The 17411-nt window shown below is 37.8% G+C and overlaps 40 non-coding genes across 40 annotated transcripts in view; all 40 read right to left on the bottom strand.

Moving 5' to 3' along the window:
- Positions 1–137: 137 nt before the first annotated feature.
- On the bottom strand, positions 138–247 carry trnal-caa (transfer RNA leucine (anticodon CAA)). The gene is made up of 2 exons: positions 210–247; positions 138–183 (listed from the first exon to the last, which is right to left on the bottom strand). It is a non-coding gene; the product is annotated as a tRNA-Leu (tRNA).
- A 549-nt stretch (positions 248–796) lies between these two features.
- trnal-caa (transfer RNA leucine (anticodon CAA)) lies at positions 797–906 on the bottom strand. The gene is made up of 2 exons: positions 869–906; positions 797–842 (listed from the first exon to the last, which is right to left on the bottom strand). It is a non-coding gene; the product is annotated as a tRNA-Leu (tRNA).
- Positions 907–1126: 220 nt separating this feature from the next.
- trnal-caa (transfer RNA leucine (anticodon CAA)) lies at positions 1127–1236 on the bottom strand. Its single transcript has 2 exons — positions 1199–1236; positions 1127–1172 (listed from the first exon to the last, which is right to left on the bottom strand). It is a non-coding gene; the product is annotated as a tRNA-Leu (tRNA).
- Positions 1237–1456: 220 nt separating this feature from the next.
- On the bottom strand, positions 1457–1566 carry trnal-caa (transfer RNA leucine (anticodon CAA)). The gene is made up of 2 exons: positions 1529–1566; positions 1457–1502 (listed from the first exon to the last, which is right to left on the bottom strand). It is a non-coding gene; the product is annotated as a tRNA-Leu (tRNA).
- A 549-nt stretch (positions 1567–2115) lies between these two features.
- On the bottom strand, positions 2116–2225 carry trnal-caa (transfer RNA leucine (anticodon CAA)). Its single transcript has 2 exons — positions 2188–2225; positions 2116–2161 (listed from the first exon to the last, which is right to left on the bottom strand). It is a non-coding gene; the product is annotated as a tRNA-Leu (tRNA).
- A 220-nt stretch (positions 2226–2445) lies between these two features.
- trnal-caa (transfer RNA leucine (anticodon CAA)) lies at positions 2446–2555 on the bottom strand. The gene is made up of 2 exons: positions 2518–2555; positions 2446–2491 (listed from the first exon to the last, which is right to left on the bottom strand). It is a non-coding gene; the product is annotated as a tRNA-Leu (tRNA).
- Positions 2556–2775: 220 nt separating this feature from the next.
- Positions 2776–2885, bottom strand: trnal-caa (transfer RNA leucine (anticodon CAA)). Its single transcript has 2 exons — positions 2848–2885; positions 2776–2821 (listed from the first exon to the last, which is right to left on the bottom strand). It is a non-coding gene; the product is annotated as a tRNA-Leu (tRNA).
- Positions 2886–3105: 220 nt separating this feature from the next.
- On the bottom strand, positions 3106–3215 carry trnal-caa (transfer RNA leucine (anticodon CAA)). The gene is made up of 2 exons: positions 3178–3215; positions 3106–3151 (listed from the first exon to the last, which is right to left on the bottom strand). It is a non-coding gene; the product is annotated as a tRNA-Leu (tRNA).
- A 457-nt stretch (positions 3216–3672) lies between these two features.
- Positions 3673–3782, bottom strand: trnal-caa (transfer RNA leucine (anticodon CAA)). The gene is made up of 2 exons: positions 3745–3782; positions 3673–3718 (listed from the first exon to the last, which is right to left on the bottom strand). It is a non-coding gene; the product is annotated as a tRNA-Leu (tRNA).
- A 220-nt stretch (positions 3783–4002) lies between these two features.
- trnal-caa (transfer RNA leucine (anticodon CAA)) lies at positions 4003–4112 on the bottom strand. The gene is made up of 2 exons: positions 4075–4112; positions 4003–4048 (listed from the first exon to the last, which is right to left on the bottom strand). It is a non-coding gene; the product is annotated as a tRNA-Leu (tRNA).
- A 220-nt stretch (positions 4113–4332) lies between these two features.
- On the bottom strand, positions 4333–4442 carry trnal-caa (transfer RNA leucine (anticodon CAA)). Its single transcript has 2 exons — positions 4405–4442; positions 4333–4378 (listed from the first exon to the last, which is right to left on the bottom strand). It is a non-coding gene; the product is annotated as a tRNA-Leu (tRNA).
- A 220-nt stretch (positions 4443–4662) lies between these two features.
- Positions 4663–4772, bottom strand: trnal-caa (transfer RNA leucine (anticodon CAA)). The gene is made up of 2 exons: positions 4735–4772; positions 4663–4708 (listed from the first exon to the last, which is right to left on the bottom strand). It is a non-coding gene; the product is annotated as a tRNA-Leu (tRNA).
- Positions 4773–5321: 549 nt separating this feature from the next.
- trnal-caa (transfer RNA leucine (anticodon CAA)) lies at positions 5322–5431 on the bottom strand. Its single transcript has 2 exons — positions 5394–5431; positions 5322–5367 (listed from the first exon to the last, which is right to left on the bottom strand). It is a non-coding gene; the product is annotated as a tRNA-Leu (tRNA).
- Positions 5432–5651: 220 nt separating this feature from the next.
- On the bottom strand, positions 5652–5761 carry trnal-caa (transfer RNA leucine (anticodon CAA)). The gene is made up of 2 exons: positions 5724–5761; positions 5652–5697 (listed from the first exon to the last, which is right to left on the bottom strand). It is a non-coding gene; the product is annotated as a tRNA-Leu (tRNA).
- A 549-nt stretch (positions 5762–6310) lies between these two features.
- On the bottom strand, positions 6311–6420 carry trnal-caa (transfer RNA leucine (anticodon CAA)). Its single transcript has 2 exons — positions 6383–6420; positions 6311–6356 (listed from the first exon to the last, which is right to left on the bottom strand). It is a non-coding gene; the product is annotated as a tRNA-Leu (tRNA).
- Positions 6421–6640: 220 nt separating this feature from the next.
- trnal-caa (transfer RNA leucine (anticodon CAA)) lies at positions 6641–6750 on the bottom strand. The gene is made up of 2 exons: positions 6713–6750; positions 6641–6686 (listed from the first exon to the last, which is right to left on the bottom strand). It is a non-coding gene; the product is annotated as a tRNA-Leu (tRNA).
- Positions 6751–7299: 549 nt separating this feature from the next.
- trnal-caa (transfer RNA leucine (anticodon CAA)) lies at positions 7300–7409 on the bottom strand. The gene is made up of 2 exons: positions 7372–7409; positions 7300–7345 (listed from the first exon to the last, which is right to left on the bottom strand). It is a non-coding gene; the product is annotated as a tRNA-Leu (tRNA).
- Positions 7410–7629: 220 nt separating this feature from the next.
- On the bottom strand, positions 7630–7739 carry trnal-caa (transfer RNA leucine (anticodon CAA)). The gene is made up of 2 exons: positions 7702–7739; positions 7630–7675 (listed from the first exon to the last, which is right to left on the bottom strand). It is a non-coding gene; the product is annotated as a tRNA-Leu (tRNA).
- Positions 7740–7958: 219 nt separating this feature from the next.
- trnal-caa (transfer RNA leucine (anticodon CAA)) lies at positions 7959–8068 on the bottom strand. Its single transcript has 2 exons — positions 8031–8068; positions 7959–8004 (listed from the first exon to the last, which is right to left on the bottom strand). It is a non-coding gene; the product is annotated as a tRNA-Leu (tRNA).
- Positions 8069–8288: 220 nt separating this feature from the next.
- On the bottom strand, positions 8289–8398 carry trnal-caa (transfer RNA leucine (anticodon CAA)). The gene is made up of 2 exons: positions 8361–8398; positions 8289–8334 (listed from the first exon to the last, which is right to left on the bottom strand). It is a non-coding gene; the product is annotated as a tRNA-Leu (tRNA).
- Positions 8399–8947: 549 nt separating this feature from the next.
- On the bottom strand, positions 8948–9057 carry trnal-caa (transfer RNA leucine (anticodon CAA)). The gene is made up of 2 exons: positions 9020–9057; positions 8948–8993 (listed from the first exon to the last, which is right to left on the bottom strand). It is a non-coding gene; the product is annotated as a tRNA-Leu (tRNA).
- A 220-nt stretch (positions 9058–9277) lies between these two features.
- trnal-caa (transfer RNA leucine (anticodon CAA)) lies at positions 9278–9387 on the bottom strand. The gene is made up of 2 exons: positions 9350–9387; positions 9278–9323 (listed from the first exon to the last, which is right to left on the bottom strand). It is a non-coding gene; the product is annotated as a tRNA-Leu (tRNA).
- Positions 9388–9936: 549 nt separating this feature from the next.
- Positions 9937–10046, bottom strand: trnal-caa (transfer RNA leucine (anticodon CAA)). Its single transcript has 2 exons — positions 10009–10046; positions 9937–9982 (listed from the first exon to the last, which is right to left on the bottom strand). It is a non-coding gene; the product is annotated as a tRNA-Leu (tRNA).
- Positions 10047–10266: 220 nt separating this feature from the next.
- On the bottom strand, positions 10267–10376 carry trnal-caa (transfer RNA leucine (anticodon CAA)). Its single transcript has 2 exons — positions 10339–10376; positions 10267–10312 (listed from the first exon to the last, which is right to left on the bottom strand). It is a non-coding gene; the product is annotated as a tRNA-Leu (tRNA).
- Positions 10377–10595: 219 nt separating this feature from the next.
- On the bottom strand, positions 10596–10705 carry trnal-caa (transfer RNA leucine (anticodon CAA)). The gene is made up of 2 exons: positions 10668–10705; positions 10596–10641 (listed from the first exon to the last, which is right to left on the bottom strand). It is a non-coding gene; the product is annotated as a tRNA-Leu (tRNA).
- A 220-nt stretch (positions 10706–10925) lies between these two features.
- Positions 10926–11035, bottom strand: trnal-caa (transfer RNA leucine (anticodon CAA)). The gene is made up of 2 exons: positions 10998–11035; positions 10926–10971 (listed from the first exon to the last, which is right to left on the bottom strand). It is a non-coding gene; the product is annotated as a tRNA-Leu (tRNA).
- Positions 11036–11584: 549 nt separating this feature from the next.
- Positions 11585–11694, bottom strand: trnal-caa (transfer RNA leucine (anticodon CAA)). Its single transcript has 2 exons — positions 11657–11694; positions 11585–11630 (listed from the first exon to the last, which is right to left on the bottom strand). It is a non-coding gene; the product is annotated as a tRNA-Leu (tRNA).
- A 220-nt stretch (positions 11695–11914) lies between these two features.
- Positions 11915–12024, bottom strand: trnal-caa (transfer RNA leucine (anticodon CAA)). The gene is made up of 2 exons: positions 11987–12024; positions 11915–11960 (listed from the first exon to the last, which is right to left on the bottom strand). It is a non-coding gene; the product is annotated as a tRNA-Leu (tRNA).
- A 549-nt stretch (positions 12025–12573) lies between these two features.
- Positions 12574–12683, bottom strand: trnal-caa (transfer RNA leucine (anticodon CAA)). The gene is made up of 2 exons: positions 12646–12683; positions 12574–12619 (listed from the first exon to the last, which is right to left on the bottom strand). It is a non-coding gene; the product is annotated as a tRNA-Leu (tRNA).
- A 220-nt stretch (positions 12684–12903) lies between these two features.
- trnal-caa (transfer RNA leucine (anticodon CAA)) lies at positions 12904–13013 on the bottom strand. Its single transcript has 2 exons — positions 12976–13013; positions 12904–12949 (listed from the first exon to the last, which is right to left on the bottom strand). It is a non-coding gene; the product is annotated as a tRNA-Leu (tRNA).
- A 457-nt stretch (positions 13014–13470) lies between these two features.
- trnal-caa (transfer RNA leucine (anticodon CAA)) lies at positions 13471–13580 on the bottom strand. The gene is made up of 2 exons: positions 13543–13580; positions 13471–13516 (listed from the first exon to the last, which is right to left on the bottom strand). It is a non-coding gene; the product is annotated as a tRNA-Leu (tRNA).
- Positions 13581–14130: 550 nt separating this feature from the next.
- trnal-caa (transfer RNA leucine (anticodon CAA)) lies at positions 14131–14240 on the bottom strand. Its single transcript has 2 exons — positions 14203–14240; positions 14131–14176 (listed from the first exon to the last, which is right to left on the bottom strand). It is a non-coding gene; the product is annotated as a tRNA-Leu (tRNA).
- Positions 14241–14789: 549 nt separating this feature from the next.
- Positions 14790–14899, bottom strand: trnal-caa (transfer RNA leucine (anticodon CAA)). The gene is made up of 2 exons: positions 14862–14899; positions 14790–14835 (listed from the first exon to the last, which is right to left on the bottom strand). It is a non-coding gene; the product is annotated as a tRNA-Leu (tRNA).
- Positions 14900–15119: 220 nt separating this feature from the next.
- On the bottom strand, positions 15120–15229 carry trnal-caa (transfer RNA leucine (anticodon CAA)). Its single transcript has 2 exons — positions 15192–15229; positions 15120–15165 (listed from the first exon to the last, which is right to left on the bottom strand). It is a non-coding gene; the product is annotated as a tRNA-Leu (tRNA).
- A 457-nt stretch (positions 15230–15686) lies between these two features.
- trnal-caa (transfer RNA leucine (anticodon CAA)) lies at positions 15687–15796 on the bottom strand. Its single transcript has 2 exons — positions 15759–15796; positions 15687–15732 (listed from the first exon to the last, which is right to left on the bottom strand). It is a non-coding gene; the product is annotated as a tRNA-Leu (tRNA).
- A 217-nt stretch (positions 15797–16013) lies between these two features.
- Positions 16014–16123, bottom strand: trnal-caa (transfer RNA leucine (anticodon CAA)). Its single transcript has 2 exons — positions 16086–16123; positions 16014–16059 (listed from the first exon to the last, which is right to left on the bottom strand). It is a non-coding gene; the product is annotated as a tRNA-Leu (tRNA).
- A 220-nt stretch (positions 16124–16343) lies between these two features.
- Positions 16344–16453, bottom strand: trnal-caa (transfer RNA leucine (anticodon CAA)). Its single transcript has 2 exons — positions 16416–16453; positions 16344–16389 (listed from the first exon to the last, which is right to left on the bottom strand). It is a non-coding gene; the product is annotated as a tRNA-Leu (tRNA).
- Positions 16454–16673: 220 nt separating this feature from the next.
- trnal-caa (transfer RNA leucine (anticodon CAA)) lies at positions 16674–16783 on the bottom strand. The gene is made up of 2 exons: positions 16746–16783; positions 16674–16719 (listed from the first exon to the last, which is right to left on the bottom strand). It is a non-coding gene; the product is annotated as a tRNA-Leu (tRNA).
- Positions 16784–17003: 220 nt separating this feature from the next.
- trnal-caa (transfer RNA leucine (anticodon CAA)) lies at positions 17004–17113 on the bottom strand. Its single transcript has 2 exons — positions 17076–17113; positions 17004–17049 (listed from the first exon to the last, which is right to left on the bottom strand). It is a non-coding gene; the product is annotated as a tRNA-Leu (tRNA).
- Positions 17114–17333: 220 nt separating this feature from the next.
- trnal-caa (transfer RNA leucine (anticodon CAA)) overlaps positions 17334–17411 on the bottom strand; it is a 110-nt gene continuing 32 nt past the window's right edge. The window contains exons 1-2 of the tRNA in view: positions 17406–17411; positions 17334–17379 (exon numbers count right to left, since the gene is read on the bottom strand). The exon at positions 17406–17411 is cut by the window's right edge and continues 32 nt beyond it. This is a non-coding gene — a tRNA (tRNA-Leu). The remainder of the gene's footprint in view (positions 17380–17405) is intronic.

The following is a 17411-nucleotide window of genomic DNA, read 5'->3' as shown; positions in this document are numbered from 1 at the left end:
TGAAATTACATTGTCCAAGTATGTTCAATTATGATGTCACAGGAGTTTCTTTCTTTCTCTCATTTACTCACTATATAATGAGCTCTTGTGTTGAAAGTTCCAGCAAAACTACATTCATTTGTTGATGGAAAAACACTTGTCAGAAGTGGGATTTGAACCCACGCCTCCTTTGGGAGACCAGAAAACCCAACTTTTGGAAGTTTTATCAACTTGAGTCTGGCGCCTTAGACCGCTCGGCCATTCTGACTGCTGGTACTTTTGCTAGTTAGAAATCAGACTTATTAATGATTAGGCAGTCAAAACTGAAGATTTCAAGAAAAGCAATAAACCTGAAATTACATTGTCCAAGTATGTTCAATTATGATGTCACAGGAGTTTCTTTCTTTCTCTCATTTACTCACTATGTAATGAGCTCTTGTGTTGAATGTTCCAGCAAAACTAGAATCATTTGTTGATTGAAAAACACTTGTCAGAAGTGGGATTTGAACTCACGCCTCCTTTGGGAGACCAGAAAACCCAACTTTTGGAAGTTTTATCAACTTGAGTCTGGCGCCTTAGACCGCTCTGCCATTCTGACTGGTGGTATTTTTGCTTGTTAGAAATCAGACTTATTAATGATTAGGCAGTCAAAACTGAAGATTTCAAGAAAAGCAATAAACCTGAAATTACATTGTTGAAGCTTGTTCAATTATGATGTCACAGGAGTTTCTTTCTTTCTCTCATTTACTCACTATATAATGAGCTCTTGTGTTGAAAGTTCCAGCAAAACTAGATTCATTTGTTGATTGAAAACACTTGTCAGAAGTGGGATTTGAACCCACGCCTCCTTTGGGAGACCAGAAATCCCAACTTTTGGAAGTTTTATCAACTTGAGTCTGGCGCCTTAGACCCCTCGGCCATTCTGACTGGTGGTATTTTTGCTTGTTAGAAATCAGACTTATTAATGATTAGGCAGTCAAAACTGAAGATTTCAAGAAAAGCAATAAACCTGAAATTACATTGTTGAAGCTTGTTCAATTATGATGTCACAGGAGTTTCTTTCTTTCTCTCATTTACTCACTATATAATGAGCTCTTGTGTTGAAAGTTCCAGCAAAACTACATTCATTTGTTGATGGAAAAATACTTGTCAGAAGTGGGATTAGAACCCACGCCTCCTTTGGGAGACCAGAAAACCCAACTTTTGGAAGTTTTATCAACTTGAGTCTGGCGCCTTAGACCGCTCGGCCATTCTGACTGGTGGTATTTTTGCTTGTTAGAAATCAGTCTTATTAATGATTAGGCAGTCAAAACTGAAGATTTCAAGAAAAGCAATAAACCTGAAATTACTTTGTTGAAGTATGTTCAATTATGATGTCACAGGAGTTTCTTTCTTTCTCTCATTTACTCACTATATAATGAGCTCTTGTGTTGAAAGTTCCAGCAAAACTACATTCATTTGTTGATGGAAAAACACTTGTCAGAAGTGGGATTTGAACCCACGCCTCCTTTGGGAGACCAGAAAACCCAACTTTTGGAAGTTTTATCAACTTGAGTCTGGCGCCTTAGACCGCTCGGCCATTCTGACTGCTGGTACTTTTGCTAGTTAGAAATCAGACTTATTAATGATTAGGCAGTCAAAACTGAAGATTTCAAGAAAAGCAATAAACCTGAAATTACATTGTCCAAGTATGTTCAATTATGATGTCACAGGAGTTTCTTTCTTTCTCTCATTTACTCACTATGTAATGAGCTCTTGTGTTGAATGTTCCAGCAAAACTAGAATCATTTGTTGATTGAAAAACACTTGTCAGAAGTGGGATTTGAACTCACGCCTCCTTTGGGAGACCAGAAAACCCAACTTTTGGAAGTTTTATCAACTTGAGTCTGGCGCCTTAGACCGCTCGGCCATTCTGACTGGTGGTATTTTTGCTTGTTAGAAATCAGACTTATTAATGATTAGGCAGTCAAAACTGAAGATTTCAAGAAAAGCAATAAACCTGAAATTACATTGTTGAAGCTTGTTCAATTATGATGTCACAGGAGTTTCTTTCTTTCTCTCATTTACTCACTATATAATGAGCTCTTGTGTTGAAAGTTCCAGCAAAACTAGATTCATTTGTTGATTGAAAACACTTGTCAGAAGTGGGATTTGAACCCACGCCTCCTTTGGGAGACCAGAAATCCCAACTTTTGGAAGTTTTATCAACTTGAGTCTGGCGCCTTAGACCGCTCGGCCATTCTGACTGGTGGTATTTTTGCTTGTTAGAAATCAGTCTTATTAATGATTAGGCAGTCAAAACTGAAGATTTCAAGAAAAGCAATAAACCTGAAATTACTTTGTTGAAGTATGTTCAATTATGATGTCACAGGAGTTTCTTTCTTTCTCTCATTTACTCACTATATAATGAGCTCTTGTGTTGAAAGTTCCAGCAAAACTACATTCATTTGTTGATGGAAAAACACTTGTCAGAAGTGGGATTTGAACCCACGCCTCCTTTGGGAGACCAGAAAACCCAACTTTTGGAAGTTTTATCAACTTGAGTCTGGCGCCTTAGACCGCTCGGCCATTCTGACTGCTGGTACTTTTGCTAGTTAGAAATCAGACTTATTAATGATTAGGCAGTCAAAACTGAAGATTTCAAGAAAAGCAATAAACCTGAAATTACATTGTCCAAGTATGTTCAATTATGATGTCACAGGAGTTTCTTTCTTTCTCTCATTTACTCACTATATAATGAGCTCTTGTGTTGAAAGTTCCAGCAAAACTACATTCATTTGTTGATGGAAAAACACTTGTCAGAAGTGGGATTTGAACCCACGCCTCCTTTGGGAGACCAGAAAACCCAACTTTTGGAAGTTTTATCAACTTGAGTCTGGCGCCTTAGACCGCTCGGCCATTCTGACTGGTGGTATTTTTGCTTGTTAGAAATCAGACTTATTAATGATTAGGCAGTCAAAACTGAAGATTTCAAGAAAAGCAATAAACCTGAAATTACATTGTTGAAGCTTGTTCAATTATGATGTCACAGGAGTTTCTTTCTTTCTCTCATTTACTCACTATGTAATGAGCTCTTGTGTTGAATGTTCCAGCAAAACTAGAATCATTTGTTGATTGAAAAACACTTGTCAGAAGTGGGATTTGAACCCACGCCTCCTTTGGGAGACCAGAAATCCCAACTTTTGGAAGTTTTATCAACTTGAGTCTGGCGCCTTAGACCCCTCGGCCATTCTGACTGGTCGTGTTTTTGCTTGTTAGAAATCAGACTTATAATGATTAGGCAGTCAAAACTGAAGATTTCAAGAAAAGCAATAAACCTGAAATTACATTGTCCAAGTATGTTCAATTATGATGTCACAGGAGTTTCTTTCTTTCTCTCATTTACTCATTATATAATGAGCTCTTGTGTTGAATGTTCCAGCAAAACTAGATTCATTTGTTGATGGAAAAACACTTGCCAGAAGTGGGATTTGAAACCACGCCTCTTTTGGGAAAACAGAAACCCCTACTTTTGGAAGTTTCATCAACTTGAGTCTGGCGCCTTAGACCGCTCGGCCATTCTGACTGGAGTTGAACCTTGTTCACTTATAATGTCACAAGAGTTTCTTTATTTCTCTCATTTACTCATTATATAATGAGCTATTGTGTTTGTAGTTCTATCAAAACTAGATTCATTTGTTGATTGAAAACACTTGTCAGAAGTGGGATTTGAACCCACGCCTCCTTTGGGAGACCAGAAATCCCAACTTTTGGAAGTTTTATCAACTTGAGTCTGGCGCCTTAGACCCCTCGGCCATTCTGACTGGTGGTATTTTTGCTTGTTAGAAATCAGACTTATTAATGATTAGGCAGTCAAAACTGAAGATTTCAAGAAAAGCAATAAACCTGAAATTACATTGTTGAAGCTTGTTCAATTATGATGTCACAGGAGTTTCTTTCTTTCTCTCATTTACTCACTATATAATGAGCTCTTGTGTTGAAAGTTCCAGCAAAACTACATTCATTTGTTGATGGAAAAATACTTGTCAGAAGTGGGATTAGAACCCACGCCTCCTTTGGGAGACCAGAAAACCCAACTTTTGGAAGTTTTATCAACTTGAGTCTGGCGCCTTAGACCGCTCGGCCATTCTGACTGGTGGTATTTTTGCTTGTTAGAAATCAGTCTTATTAATGATTAGGCAGTCAAAACTGAAGATTTCAAGAAAAGCAATAAACCTGAAATTACTTTGTTGAAGTATGTTCAATTATGATGTCACAGGAGTTTCTTTCTTTCTCTCATTTACTCACTATATAATGAGCTCTTGTGTTGAAAGTTCCAGCAAAACTACATTCATTTGTTGATGGAAAAACACTTGTCAGAAGTGGGATTTGAACCCACGCCTCCTTTGGGAGACCAGAAAACCCAACTTTTGGAAGTTTTATCAACTTGAGTCTGGCGCCTTAGACCGCTCGGCCATTCTGACTGCTGGTACTTTTGCTAGTTAGAAATCAGACTTATTAATGATTAGGCAGTCAAAACTGAAGATTTCAAGAAAAGCAATAAACCTGAAATTACATTGTCCAAGTATGTTCAATTATGATGTCACAGGAGTTTCTTTCTTTCTCTCATTTACTCACTATATAATGAGCTCTTGTGTTGAAAGTTCCAGCAAAACTACATTCATTTGTTGATGGAAAAACACTTGTCAGAAGTGGGATTTGAACCCACGCCTCCTTTGGGAGACCAGAAAACCCAACTTTTGGAAGTTTTATCAACTTGAGTCTGGCGCCTTAGACCGCTCGGCCATTCTGACTGCTGGTACTTTTGCTAGTTAGAAATCAGACTTATTAATGATTAGGCAGTCAAAACTGAAGATTTCAAGAAAAGCAATAAACCTGAAATTACATTGTCCAAGTATGTTCAATTATGATGTCACAGGAGTTTCTTTCTTTCTCTCATTTACTCACTATGTAATGAGCTCTTGTGTTGAATGTTCCAGCAAAACTAGAATCATTTGTTGATTGAAAAACACTTGTCAGAAGTGGGATTTGAACTCACGCCTCCTTTGGGAGACCAGAAAACCCAACTTTTGGAAGTTTTATCAACTTGAGTCTGGCGCCTTAGACCGCTCTGCCATTCTGACTGGTGGTATTTTTGCTTGTTAGAAATCAGACTTATTAATGATTAGGCAGTCAAAACTGAAGATTTCAAGAAAAGCAATAAACCTGAAATTACATTGTTGAAGCTTGTTCAATTATGATGTCACAGGAGTTTCTTTCTTTCTCTCATTTACTCACTATATAATGAGCTCTTGTGTTGAAAGTTCCAGCAAAACTAGATTCATTTGTTGATTGAAAACACTTGTCAGAAGTGGGATTTGAACCCACGCCTCCTTTGGGAGACCAGAAATCCCAACTTTTGGAAGTTTTATCAACTTGAGTCTGGCGCCTTAGACCCCTCGGCCATTCTGACTGGTGGTATTTTTGCTTGTTAGAAATCAGACTTATTAATGATTAGGCAGTCAAAACTGAAGATTTCAAGAAAAGCAATAAACCTGAAATTACTTTGTTGAAGTATGTTCAATTATGATGTCACAGGAGTTTCTTTCTTTCTCTCATTTACTCACTATATAATGAGCTCTTGTGTTGAAAGTTCCAGCAAAACTACATTCATTTGTTGATGGAAAAACACTTGTCAGAAGTGGGATTTGAACCCACGCCTCCTTTGGGAGACCAGAAAACCCAACTTTTGGAAGTTTTATCAACTTGAGTCTGGCGCCTTAGACCGCTCGGCCATTCTGACTGCTGGTACTTTTGCTAGTTAGAAATCAGACTTATTAATGATTAGGCAGTCAAAACTGAAGATTTCAAGAAAAGCAATAAACCTGAAATTACATTGTCCAAGTATGTTCAATTATGATGTCACAGGAGTTTCTTTCTTTCTCTCATTTACTCACTATGTAATGAGCTCTTGTGTTGAATGTTCCAGCAAAACTAGAATCATTTGTTGATTGAAAAACACTTGTCAGAAGTGGGATTTGAACTCACGCCTCCTTTGGGAGACCAGAAAACCCAACTTTTGGAAGTTTTATCAACTTGAGTCTGGCGCCTTAGACCGCTCTGCCATTCTGACTGGTGGTATTTTTGCTTGTTAGAAATCAGACTTATTAATGATTAGGCAGTCAAAACTGAAGATTTCAAGAAAAGCAATAAACCTGAAATTACATTGTTGAAGCTTGTTCAATTATGATGTCACAGGAGTTTCTTTCTTTCTCTCATTTACTCACTATATAATGAGCTCTTGTGTTGAAAGTTCCAGCAAAACTAGATTCATTTGTTGATTGAAAACACTTGTCAGAAGTGGGATTTGAACCCACGCCTCCTTTGGGAGACCAGAAATCCCAACTTTTGGAAGTTTTATCAACTTGAGTCTGGCGCCTTAGACCCCTCGGCCATTCTAACTGGTGGTATTTTTGCTTGTTAGAAATCAGACTTATTAATGATTAGGCAGTCAAAACTGAAGATTTCAAGAAAAGCAATAAACCTGAAATTACTTTGTTGAAGTATGTTCAATTATGATGTCACAGGAGTTTCTTTCTTTCTCTCATTTACTCACTATATAATGAGCTCTTGTGTTGAAAGTTCCAGCAAAACTACATTCATTTGTTGATGGAAAAACACTTGTCAGAAGTGGGATTTGAACCCACGCCTCCTTTGGGAGACCAGAAAACCCAACTTTTGGAAGTTTTATCAACTTGAGTCTGGCGCCTTAGACCGCTCGGCCATTCTGACTGCTGGTACTTTTGCTAGTTAGAAATCAGACTTATTAATGATTAGGCAGTCAAAACTGAAGATTTCAAGAAAAGCAATAAACCTGAAATTACATTGTCCAAGTATGTTCAATTATGATGTCACAGGAGTTTCTTTCTTTCTCTCATTTACTCACTATGTAATGAGCTCTTGTGTTGAATGTTCCAGCAAAACTAGAATCATTTGTTGATTGAAAAACACTTGTCAGAAGTGGGATTTGAACTCACGCCTCCTTTGGGAGACCAGAAAACCCAACTTTTGGAAGTTTTATCAACTTGAGTCTGGCGCCTTAGACCGCTCGGCCATTCTGACTGGTGGTATTTTTGCTTGTTAGAAATCAGACTTATTAATGATTAGGCAGTCAAAACTGAAGATTTCAAGAAAAGCAATAAACCTGAAATTACATTGTTGAAGCTTGTTCAATTATGATGTCACAGGAGTTTCTTTCTTTCTCTCATTTACTCACTATATAATGAGCTCTTGTGTTGAAAGTTCCAGCAAAACTAGATTCATTTGTTGATTGAAAACACTTGTCAGAAGTGGGATTTGAACCCACGCCTCCTTTGGGAGACCAGAAATCCCAACTTTTGGAAGTTTTATCAACTTGAGTCTGGCGCCTTAGACCGCTCGGCCATTCTGACTGGTGGTATTTTTGCTTGTTAGAAATCAGACTTATTAATGATTAGGCAGTCAAAACTGAAGATTTCAAGAAAAGCAATAAACCTGAAATTACATTGTTGAAGCTTGTTCAATTATGATGTCACAGGAGTTTCTTTCTTTCTCTCATTTACTCACTATATAATGAGCTCTTGTGTTGAAAGTTCCAGCAAAACTACATTCATTTGTTGATGGAAAAACACTTGTCAGAAGTGGGATTTGAACCCACGCCTCCTTTGGGAGACCAGAAAACCCAACTTTTGGAAGTTTTATCAACTTGAGTCTGGCGCCTTAGACCGCTCGGCCATTCTGACTGCTGGTACTTTTGCTAGTTAGAAATCAGACTTATTAATGATTAGGCAGTCAAAACTGAAGATTTCAAGAAAAGCAATAAACCTGAAATTACATTGTCCAAGTATGTTCAATTATGATGTCACAGGAGTTTCTTTCTTTCTCTCATTTACTCACTATGTAATGAGCTCTTGTGTTGAAAGTTCCAGCAAAACTAGATTCATTTGTTGATTGAAAACACTTGTCAGAAGTGGGATTTGAACCCACGCCTCCTTTGGGAGACCAGAAATCCCAACTTTTGGAAGTTTTATCAACTTGAGTCTGGCGCCTTAGACCCCTCGGCCATTCTGACTGGTGGTATTTTTGCTTGTTAGAAATCAGTCTTATTAATGATTAGGCAGTCAAAACTGAAGATTTCAAGAAAAGCAATAAACCTGAAATTACTTTGTTGAAGTATGTTCAATTATGATGTCACAGGAGTTTCTTTCTTTCTCTCATTTACTCACTATATAATGAGCTCTTGTGTTGAAAGTTCCAGCAAAACTACATTCATTTGTTGATGGAAAAACACTTGTCAGAAGTGGGATTTGAACCCACGCCTCCTTTGGGAGACCAGAAAACCCAACTTTTGGAAGTTTTATCAACTTGAGTCTGGCGCCTTAGACCGCTCGGCCATTCTGACTGCTGGTACTTTTGCTAGTTAGAAATCAGACTTATTAATGATTAGGCAGTCAAAACTGAAGATTTCAAGAAAAGCAATAAACCTGAAATTACATTGTCCAAGTATGTTCAATTATGATGTCACAGGAGTTTCTTTCTTTCTCTCATTTACTCACTATGTAATGAGCTCTTGTGTTGAATGTTCCAGCAAAACTAGAATCATTTGTTGATTGAAAAACACTTGTCAGAAGTGGGATTTGAACTCACGCCTCCTTTGGGAGACCAGAAAACCCAACTTTTGGAAGTTTTATCAACTTGAGTCTGGCGCCTTAGACCGCTCGGCCATTCTGACTGGTGGTATTTTTGCTTGTTAGAAATCAGACTTAATAATGATTAGGCAGTCAAAACTGAAGATTTCAAGAAAAGCAATAAACCTGAAATTACATTGTTGAAGCTTGTTCAATTATGATGTCACAGGAGTTTCTTTCTTTCTCTCATTTACTCACTATATAATGAGCTCTTGTGTTGAAAGTTCCAGCAAAACTAGATTCATTTGTTGATTGAAAACACTTGTCAGAAGTGGGATTTGAACCCACGCCTCCTTTGGGAGACCAGAAATCCCAACTTTTGGAAGTTTTATCAACTTGAGTCTGGCGCCTTAGACCGCTCGGCCATTCTGACTGGTGGTATTTTTGCTTGTTAGAAATCAGACTTATTAATGATTAGGCAGTCAAAACTGAAGATTTCAAGAAAAGCAATAAACCTGAAATTACATTGTTGAAGCTTGTTCAATTATGATGTCACAGGAGTTTCTTTCTTTCTCTCATTTACTCACTATATAATGAGCTCTTGTGTTGAAAGTTCCAGCAAAACTACATTCATTTGTTGATGGAAAAACACTTGTCAGAAGTGGGATTTGAACCCACGCCTCCTTTGGGAGACCAGAAAACCCAACTTTTGGAAGTTTTATCAACTTGAGTCTGGCGCCTTAGACCGCTCGGCCATTCTGACTGCTGGTACTTTTGCTAGTTAGAAATCAGACTTATTAATGATTAGGCAGTCAAAACTGAAGATTTCAAGAAAAGCAATAAACCTGAAATTACATTGTCCAAGTATGTTCAATTATGATGTCACAGGAGTTTCTTTCTTTCTCTCATTTACTCACTATGTAATGAGCTCTTGTGTTGAATGTTCCAGCAAAACTAGAATCATTTGTTGATTGAAAAACACTTGTCAGAAGTGGGATTTGAACTCACGCCTCCTTTGGGAGACCAGAAAACCCAACTTTTGGAAGTTTTATCAACTTGAGTCTGGCGCCTTAGACCGCTCGGCCATTCTGACTGGTGGTATTTTTGCTTGTTAGAAATCAGACTTATTAATGATTAGGCAGTCAAAACTGAAGATTTCAAGAAAAGCAATAAACCTGAAATTACATTGTTGAAGCTTGTTCAATTATGATGTCACAGGAGTTTCTTTCTTTCTCTCATTTACTCACTATATAATGAGCTCTTGTGTTGAAAGTTCCAGCAAAACTAGATTCATTTGTTGATTGAAAACACTTGTCAGAAGTGGGATTTGAACCCACGCCTCCTTTGGGAGACCAGAAATCCCAACTTTTGGAAGTTTTATCAACTTGAGTCTGGCGCCTTAGACCGCTCGGCCATTCTGACTGGTGGTATTTTTGCTTGTTAGAAATCAGACTTATTAATGATTAGGCAGTCAAAACTGAAGATTTCAAGAAAAGCAATAAACCTGAAATTACATTGTTGAAGCTTGTTCAATTATGATGTCACAGGAGTTTCTTTCTTTCTCTCATTTACTCACTATATAATGAGCTCTTGTGTTGAAAGTTCCAGCAAAACTACATTCATTTGTTGATGGAAAAACACTTGTCAGAAGTGGGATTTGAACCCACGCCTCCTTTGGGAGACCAGAAAACCCAACTTTTGGAAGTTTTATCAACTTGAGTCTGGCGCCTTAGACCGCTCGGCCATTCTGACTGCTGGTACTTTTGCTAGTTAGAAATCAGACTTATTAATGATTAGGCAGTCAAAACTGAAGATTTCAAGAAAAGCAATAAACCTGAAATTACATTGTCCAAGTATGTTCAATTATGATGTCACAGGAGTTTCTTTCTTTCTCTCATTTACTCACTATGTAATGAGCTCTTGTGTTGAAAGTTCCAGCAAAACTAGATTCATTTGTTGATTGAAAACACTTGTCAGAAGTGGGATTTGAACCCACGCCTCCTTTGGGAGACCAGAAATCCCAACTTTTGGAAGTTTTATCAACTTGAGTCTGGCGCCTTAGACCCCTCGGCCATTCTGACTGGTGGTATTTTTGCTTGTTAGAAATCAGTCTTATTAATGATTAGGCAGTCAAAACTGAAGATTTCAAGAAAAGCAATAAACCTGAAATTACTTTGTTGAAGTATGTTCAATTATGATGTCACAGGAGTTTCTTTCTTTCTCTCATTTACTCACTATATAATGAGCTCTTGTGTTGAAAGTTCCAGCAAAACTACATTCATTTGTTGATGGAAAAACACTTGTCAGAAGTGGGATTTGAACCCACGCCTCCTTTGGGAGACCAGAAAACCCAACTTTTGGAAGTTTTATCAACTTGAGTCTGGCGCCTTAGACCGCTCGGCCATTCTGACTGCTGGTACTTTTGCTAGTTAGAAATCAGACTTATTAATGATTAGGCAGTCAAAACTGAAGATTTCAAGAAAAGCAATAAACCTGAAATTACATTGTCCAAGTATGTTCAATTATGATGTCACAGGAGTTTCTTTCTTTCTCTCATTTACTCACTATGTAATGAGCTCTTGTGTTGAATGTTCCAGCAAAACTAGAATCATTTGTTGATTGAAAAACACTTGTCAGAAGTGGGATTTGAACTCACGCCTCCTTTGGGAGACCAGAAAACCCAACTTTTGGAAGTTTTATCAACTTGAGTCTGGCGCCTTAGACCGCTCGGCCATTCTGACTGGTGGTATTTTTGCTTGTTAGAAATCAGACTTAATAATGATTAGGCAGTCAAAACTGAAGATTTCAAGAAAAGCAATAAACCTGAAATTACATTGTTGAAGCTTGTTCAATTATGATGTCACAGGAGTTTCTTTCTTTCTCTCATTTACTCACTATATAATGAGCTCTTGTGTTGAAAGTTCCAGCAAAACTAGATTCATTTGTTGATTGAAAACACTTGTCAGAAGTGGGATTTGAACCCAGGCCTCCTTTGGGAGACCAGAAATCCCAACTTTTGGAAGTTTTATCAACTTGAGTCTGGCGCCTTAGACCGCTCGGCCATTCTGACTGGTGGTATTTTTGCTTGTTAGAAATCAGACTTATTAATGATTAGGCAGTCAAAACTGAAGATTTCAAGAAAAGCAATAAACCTGAAATTACATTGTTGAAGCTTGTTCAATTATGATGTCACAGGAGTTTCTTTCTTTCTCTCATTTACTCACTATATAATGAGCTCTTGTGTTGAAAGTTCCAGCAAAACTACATTCATTTGTTGATGGAAAAACACTTGTCAGAAGTGGGATTTGAACCCACGCCTCCTTTGGGAGACCAGAAAACCCAACTTTTGGAAGTTTTATCAACTTGAGTCTGGCGCCTTAGACCGCTCGGCCATTCTGACTGCTGGTACTTTTGCTAGTTAGAAATCAGACTTATTAATGATTAGGCAGTCAAAACTGAAGATTTCAAGAAAAGCAATAAACCTGAAATTACATTGTCCAAGTATGTTCAATTATGATGTCACAGGAGTTTCTTTCTTTCTCTCATTTACTCACTATGTAATGAGCTCTTGTGTTGAATGTTCCAGCAAAACTAGAATCATTTGTTGATTGAAAAACACTTGTCAGAAGTGGGATTTGAACTCACGCCTCCTTTGGGAGACCAGAAAACCCAACTTTTGGAAGTTTTATCAACTTGAGTCTGGCGCCTTAGACCGCTCGGCCATTCTGACTGGTGGTATTTTTGCTTGTTAGAAATCAGACTTATTAATGATTAGGCAGTCAAAACTGAAGATTTCAAGAAAAGCAATAAACCTGAAATTACATTGTTGAAGCTTGTTCAATTATGATGTCACAGGAGTTTCTTTCTTTCTCTCATTTACTCACTATATAATGAGCTCTTGTGTTGAAAGTTCCAGCAAAACTAGATTCATTTGTTGATTGAAAACACTTGTCAGAAGTGGGATTTGAACCCACGCCTCCTTTGGGAGACCAGAAATCCCAACTTTTGGAAGTTTTATCAACTTGAGTCTGGCGCCTTAGACCGCTCGGCCATTCTGACTGGTGGTATTTTTGCTTGTTAGAAATCAGACTTATTAATGATTAGGCAGTCAAAACTGAAGATTTCAAGAAAAGCAATAAACCTGAAATTACATTGTTGAAGCTTGTTCAATTATGATGTCACAGGAGTTTCTTTCTTTCTCTCATTTACTCACTATGTAATGAGCTCTTGTGTTGAATGTTCCAGCAAAACTAGAATCATTTGTTGATTGAAAAACACTTGTCAGAAGTGGGATTTGAACCCACGCCTCCTTTGGGAGACCAGAAATCCCAACTTTTGGAAGTTTTATCAACTTGAGTCTGGCGCCTTAGACCCCTCGGCCATTCTGACTGGTCGTGTTTTTGCTTGTTAGAAATCAGACTTATAATGATTAGGCAGTCAAAACTGAAGATTTCAAGAAAAGCAATAAACCTGAAATTACATTGTCCAAGTATGTTCAATTATGATGTCACAGGAGTTTCTTTCTTTCTCTCATTTACTCATTATATAATGAGCTCTTGTGTTGAATGTTCCAGCAAAACTAGATTCATTTGTTGATGGAAAAACACTTGCCAGAAGTGGGATTTGAAACCACGCCTCTTTTGGGAAAACAGAAACCCCTACTTTTGGAAGTTTCATCAACTTGAGTCTGGCGCCTTAGACCGCTCGGCCATTCTGACTGGAGTTGAACCTTGTTCACTTATAATGTCACAAGAGTTTCTTTATTTCTCTCATTTACTCATTATATAATGAGCTATTGTGTTTGTAGTTCTATCAAAACTAGATTCATTTGTTGATTGAAAACACTTGTCAGAAGTGGGATTTGAACCCACGCCTCCTTTGGGAGACCAGAAATCCCAACTTTTGGAAGTTTTATCAACTTGAGTCTGGCGCCTTAGACCCCTCGGCCATTCTGACTGGTGGTATTTTTGCTTGTTAGAAATCAGACTTATTAATGATTAGGCAGTCAAAACTGAAGATTTCAAGAAAAGCAATAAACCTGAAATTACATTGTTGAAGCTTGTTCAATTATGATGTCACAGGAGTTTCTTTCTTTCTCTCATTTACTCACTATATAATGAGCTCTTGTGTTGAAAGTTCCAGCAAAACTACATTCATTTGTTGATGGAAAAATACTTGTCAGAAGTGGGATTAGAACCCACGCCTCCTTTGGGAGACCAGAAAACCCAACTTTTGGAAGTTTTATCAACTTGAGTATGGCGCCTTAGACCGCTCGGCCATTCTGACTGGTGGTATTTTTGCTTGTTAGAAATCAGTCTTATTAATGATTAGGCAGTCAAAACTGAAGATTTCAAGAAAAGCAATAAACCTGAAATTACTTTGTTGAAGTATGTTCAATTATGATGTCACAGGAGTTTCTTTCTTTCTCTCATTTACTCACTATATAATGAGCTCTTGTGTTGAAAGTTCCAGCAAAACTACATTCATTTGTTGATGGAAAAACACTTGTCAGAAGTGGGATTTGAACCCACGCCTCCTTTGGGAGACCAGAAAACCCAACTTTTGGAAGTTTTATCAACTTGAGTCTGGCGCCTTAGACCGCTCGGCCATTCTGACTGCTGGTACTTTTGCTAGTTAGAAATCAGACTTATTAATGATTAGGCAGTCAAAACTGAAGATTTCAAGAAAAGCAATAAACCTGAAATTACATTGTCCAAGTATGTTCAATTATGATGTCACAGGAGTTTCTTTCTTTCTCTCATTTACTCACTATGTAATGAGCTCTTGTGTTGAATGTTCCAGCAAAACTAGAATCATTTGTTGATTGAAAAACACTTGTCAGAAGTGGGATTTGAACTCACGCCTCCTTTGGGAGACCAGAAAACCCAACTTTTGGAAGTTTTATCAACTTGAGTCTGGCGCCTTAGACCGCTCGGCCATTCTGACTGGTGGTATTTTTGCTTGTTAGAAATCAGACTTATTAATGATTAGGCAGTCAAAACTGAAGATTTCAAGAAAAGCAATAAACCTGAAATTACATTGTTGAAGCTTGTTCAATTATGATGTCACAGGAGTTTCTTTCTTTCTCTCATTTACTCACTATATAATGAGCTCTTGTGTTGAAAGTTCCAGCAAAACTAGATTCATTTGTTGATTGAAAACACTTGTCAGAAGTGGGATTTGAACCCACGCCTCCTTTGGGAGACCAGAAATCCCAACTTTTGGAAGTTTTATCAACTTGAGTCTGGCGCCTTAGACCGCTCGGCCATTCTGACTGGTGGTATTTTTGCTTGTTAGAAATCAGACTTATTAATGATTAGGCAGTCAAAACTGAAGATTTCAAGAAAAGCAATAAACCTGAAATTACATTGTTGAAGCTTGTTCAATTATGATGTCACAGGAGTTTCTTTCTTTCTCTCATTTACTCACTATGTAATGAGCTCTTGTGTTGAATGTTCCAGCAAAACTAGAATCATTTGTTGATTGAAAAACACTTGTCAGAAGTGGGATTTGAACCCACGCCTCCTTTGGGAGACCAGAAATCCCAACTTTTGGAAGTTTTATCAACTTGAGTCTGGCGCCTTAGACCCCTCGGCCATTCTGACTGGTCGTGTTTTTGCTTGTTAGAAATCAGACTTATAATGATTAGGCAGTCAAAACTGAAGATTTCAAGAAAAGCAATAAACCTGAAATTACATTGTCCAAGTATGTTCAATTATGATGTCACAGGAGTTTCTTTCTTTCTCTCATTTACTCATTATATAATGAGCTCTTGTGTTGAATGTTCCAGCAAAACTAGATTCATTTGTTGATGGAAAAACACTTGCCAGAAGTGGGATTTGAAACCACGCCTCTTTTGGGAAAACAGAAACCCCTACTTTTGGAAGTTTCATCAACTTGAGTCTGGCGCCTTAGACCGCTCGGCCATTCTGACTGGAGTTGAACCTTGTTCACTTATAATGTCACAAGAGTTTCTTTATTTCTCTCATTTACTCATTATATAATGAGCTATTGTGTTTGTAGTTCTATCAAAACTAGATTCATTTGTTGATTGAAAACACTTGTCAGAAGTGGGATTTGAACCCACGCCTCCTTTGGGAGACCAGAAATCCCAACTTTTGGAAGTTTTATCAACTTGAGTCTGGCGCCTTAGACCCCTCGGCCATTCTGACTGGTGGTATTTTTGCTTGTTAGAAATCAGACTTAATGATTAGGCAGTCAAAACTGAAGATTTCAAGAAAAGCAATAAACCTGAAATTACATTGTTGAAGCTTGTTCAATTATGATGTCACAGGAGTTTCTTTCTTTCTCTCATTTACTCACTATATAATGAGCTCTTGTGTTGAAAGTTCCAGCAAAACTACATTCATTTGTTGATGGAAAAATACTTGTCAGAAGTGGGATTAGAACCCACGCCTCCTTTGGGAGACCAGAAAACCCAACTTTTGGAAGTTTTATCAACTTGAGTCTGGCGCCTTAGACCGCTCGGCCATTCTGACTGGTGGTATTTTTGCTTGTTAGAAATCAGTCTTATTAATGATTAGGCAGTCAAAACTGAAGATTTCAAGAAAAGCAATAAACCTGAAATTACTTTGTTGAAGTATGTTCAATTATGATGTCACAGGAGTTTCTTTCTTTCTCTCATTTACTCACTATATAATGAGCTCTTGTGTTGAAAGTTCCAGCAAAACTACATTCATTTGTTGATGGAAAAACACTTGTCAGAAGTGGGATTTGAACCCACGCCTCCTTTGGGAGACCAGAAAACCCAACTTTTGGAAGTTTTATCAACTTGAGTCTGGCGCCTTAGACCGCTCGGCCATTCTGACTGCTGGTACTTTTGCTAGTTAGAAATCAGACTTATTAATGATTAGGCAGTCAAAACTGAAGATTTCAAGAAAAGCAATAAACCTGAAATTACATTGTTGAAGCTTGTTCAATTATGATGTCACAGGAGTTTCTTTCTTTCTCTCATTTACTCACTATGTAATGAGCTCTTGTGTTGAATGTTCCAGCAAAACTAGAATCATTTGTTGATTGAAAAACACTTGTCAGAAGTGGGATTTGAACCCACGACTCCTTTGGGAGACCAGAAATCCCAACTTTTGGAAGTTTTATCAACTTGAGTCTGGCGCCTTAGACCGCTCGGCCATTCTGACTGGTGGTATTTTTGCTTGTTAGAAATCAGACTTATTAATGATTAGGCAGTCAAAACTGAAGATTTCAAGAAAAGCAATAAACCTGAAATTACATTGTTGAAGCTTGTTCAATTATGATGTCACAGGAGTTTCTTTCTTTCTCTCATTTACTCACTATATAATGAGCTCTTGTGTTGAAAGTTCCAGCAAAACTACATTCATTTGTTGATGGAAAAACACTTGTCAGAAGTGGGATTAGAACCCACGCCTCCTTTGGGAGACCAGAAAACCCAACTTTTGGAAGTTTTATCAACTTGAGTCTGGCGCCTTAGACCGCTCGGCCATTCTGACTGGTGGTATTTTTGCTTGTTAGAAATCAGTCTTATTAATGATTAGGCAGTCAAAACTGAAGATTTCAAGAAAAGCAATAAACCTGAAATTACTTTGTTGAAGTATGTTCAATTATGATGTCACAGGAGTTTCTTTCTTTCTCTCATTTACTCACTATATAATGAGCTCTTGTGTTGAAAGTTCCAGCAAAACTACATTCATTTGTTGATGGAAAAACACTTGTCAGAAGTGGGATTTGAACCCACGCCTCCTTTGGGAGACCAGAAAACCCAACTTTTGGAAGTTTTATCAACTTGAG

This window comes from Brachyhypopomus gauderio, unplaced genomic scaffold, assembly GCF_052324685.1.
Source record: "Brachyhypopomus gauderio isolate BG-103 unplaced genomic scaffold, BGAUD_0.2 sc173, whole genome shotgun sequence".
Taxonomy (NCBI): domain Eukaryota; kingdom Metazoa; phylum Chordata; class Actinopteri; order Gymnotiformes; family Hypopomidae; genus Brachyhypopomus; species Brachyhypopomus gauderio.
The sequence above is the reverse complement of the archived record's forward strand: the minus strand, read 5'-3'. Positions and strand labels throughout refer to the sequence as shown.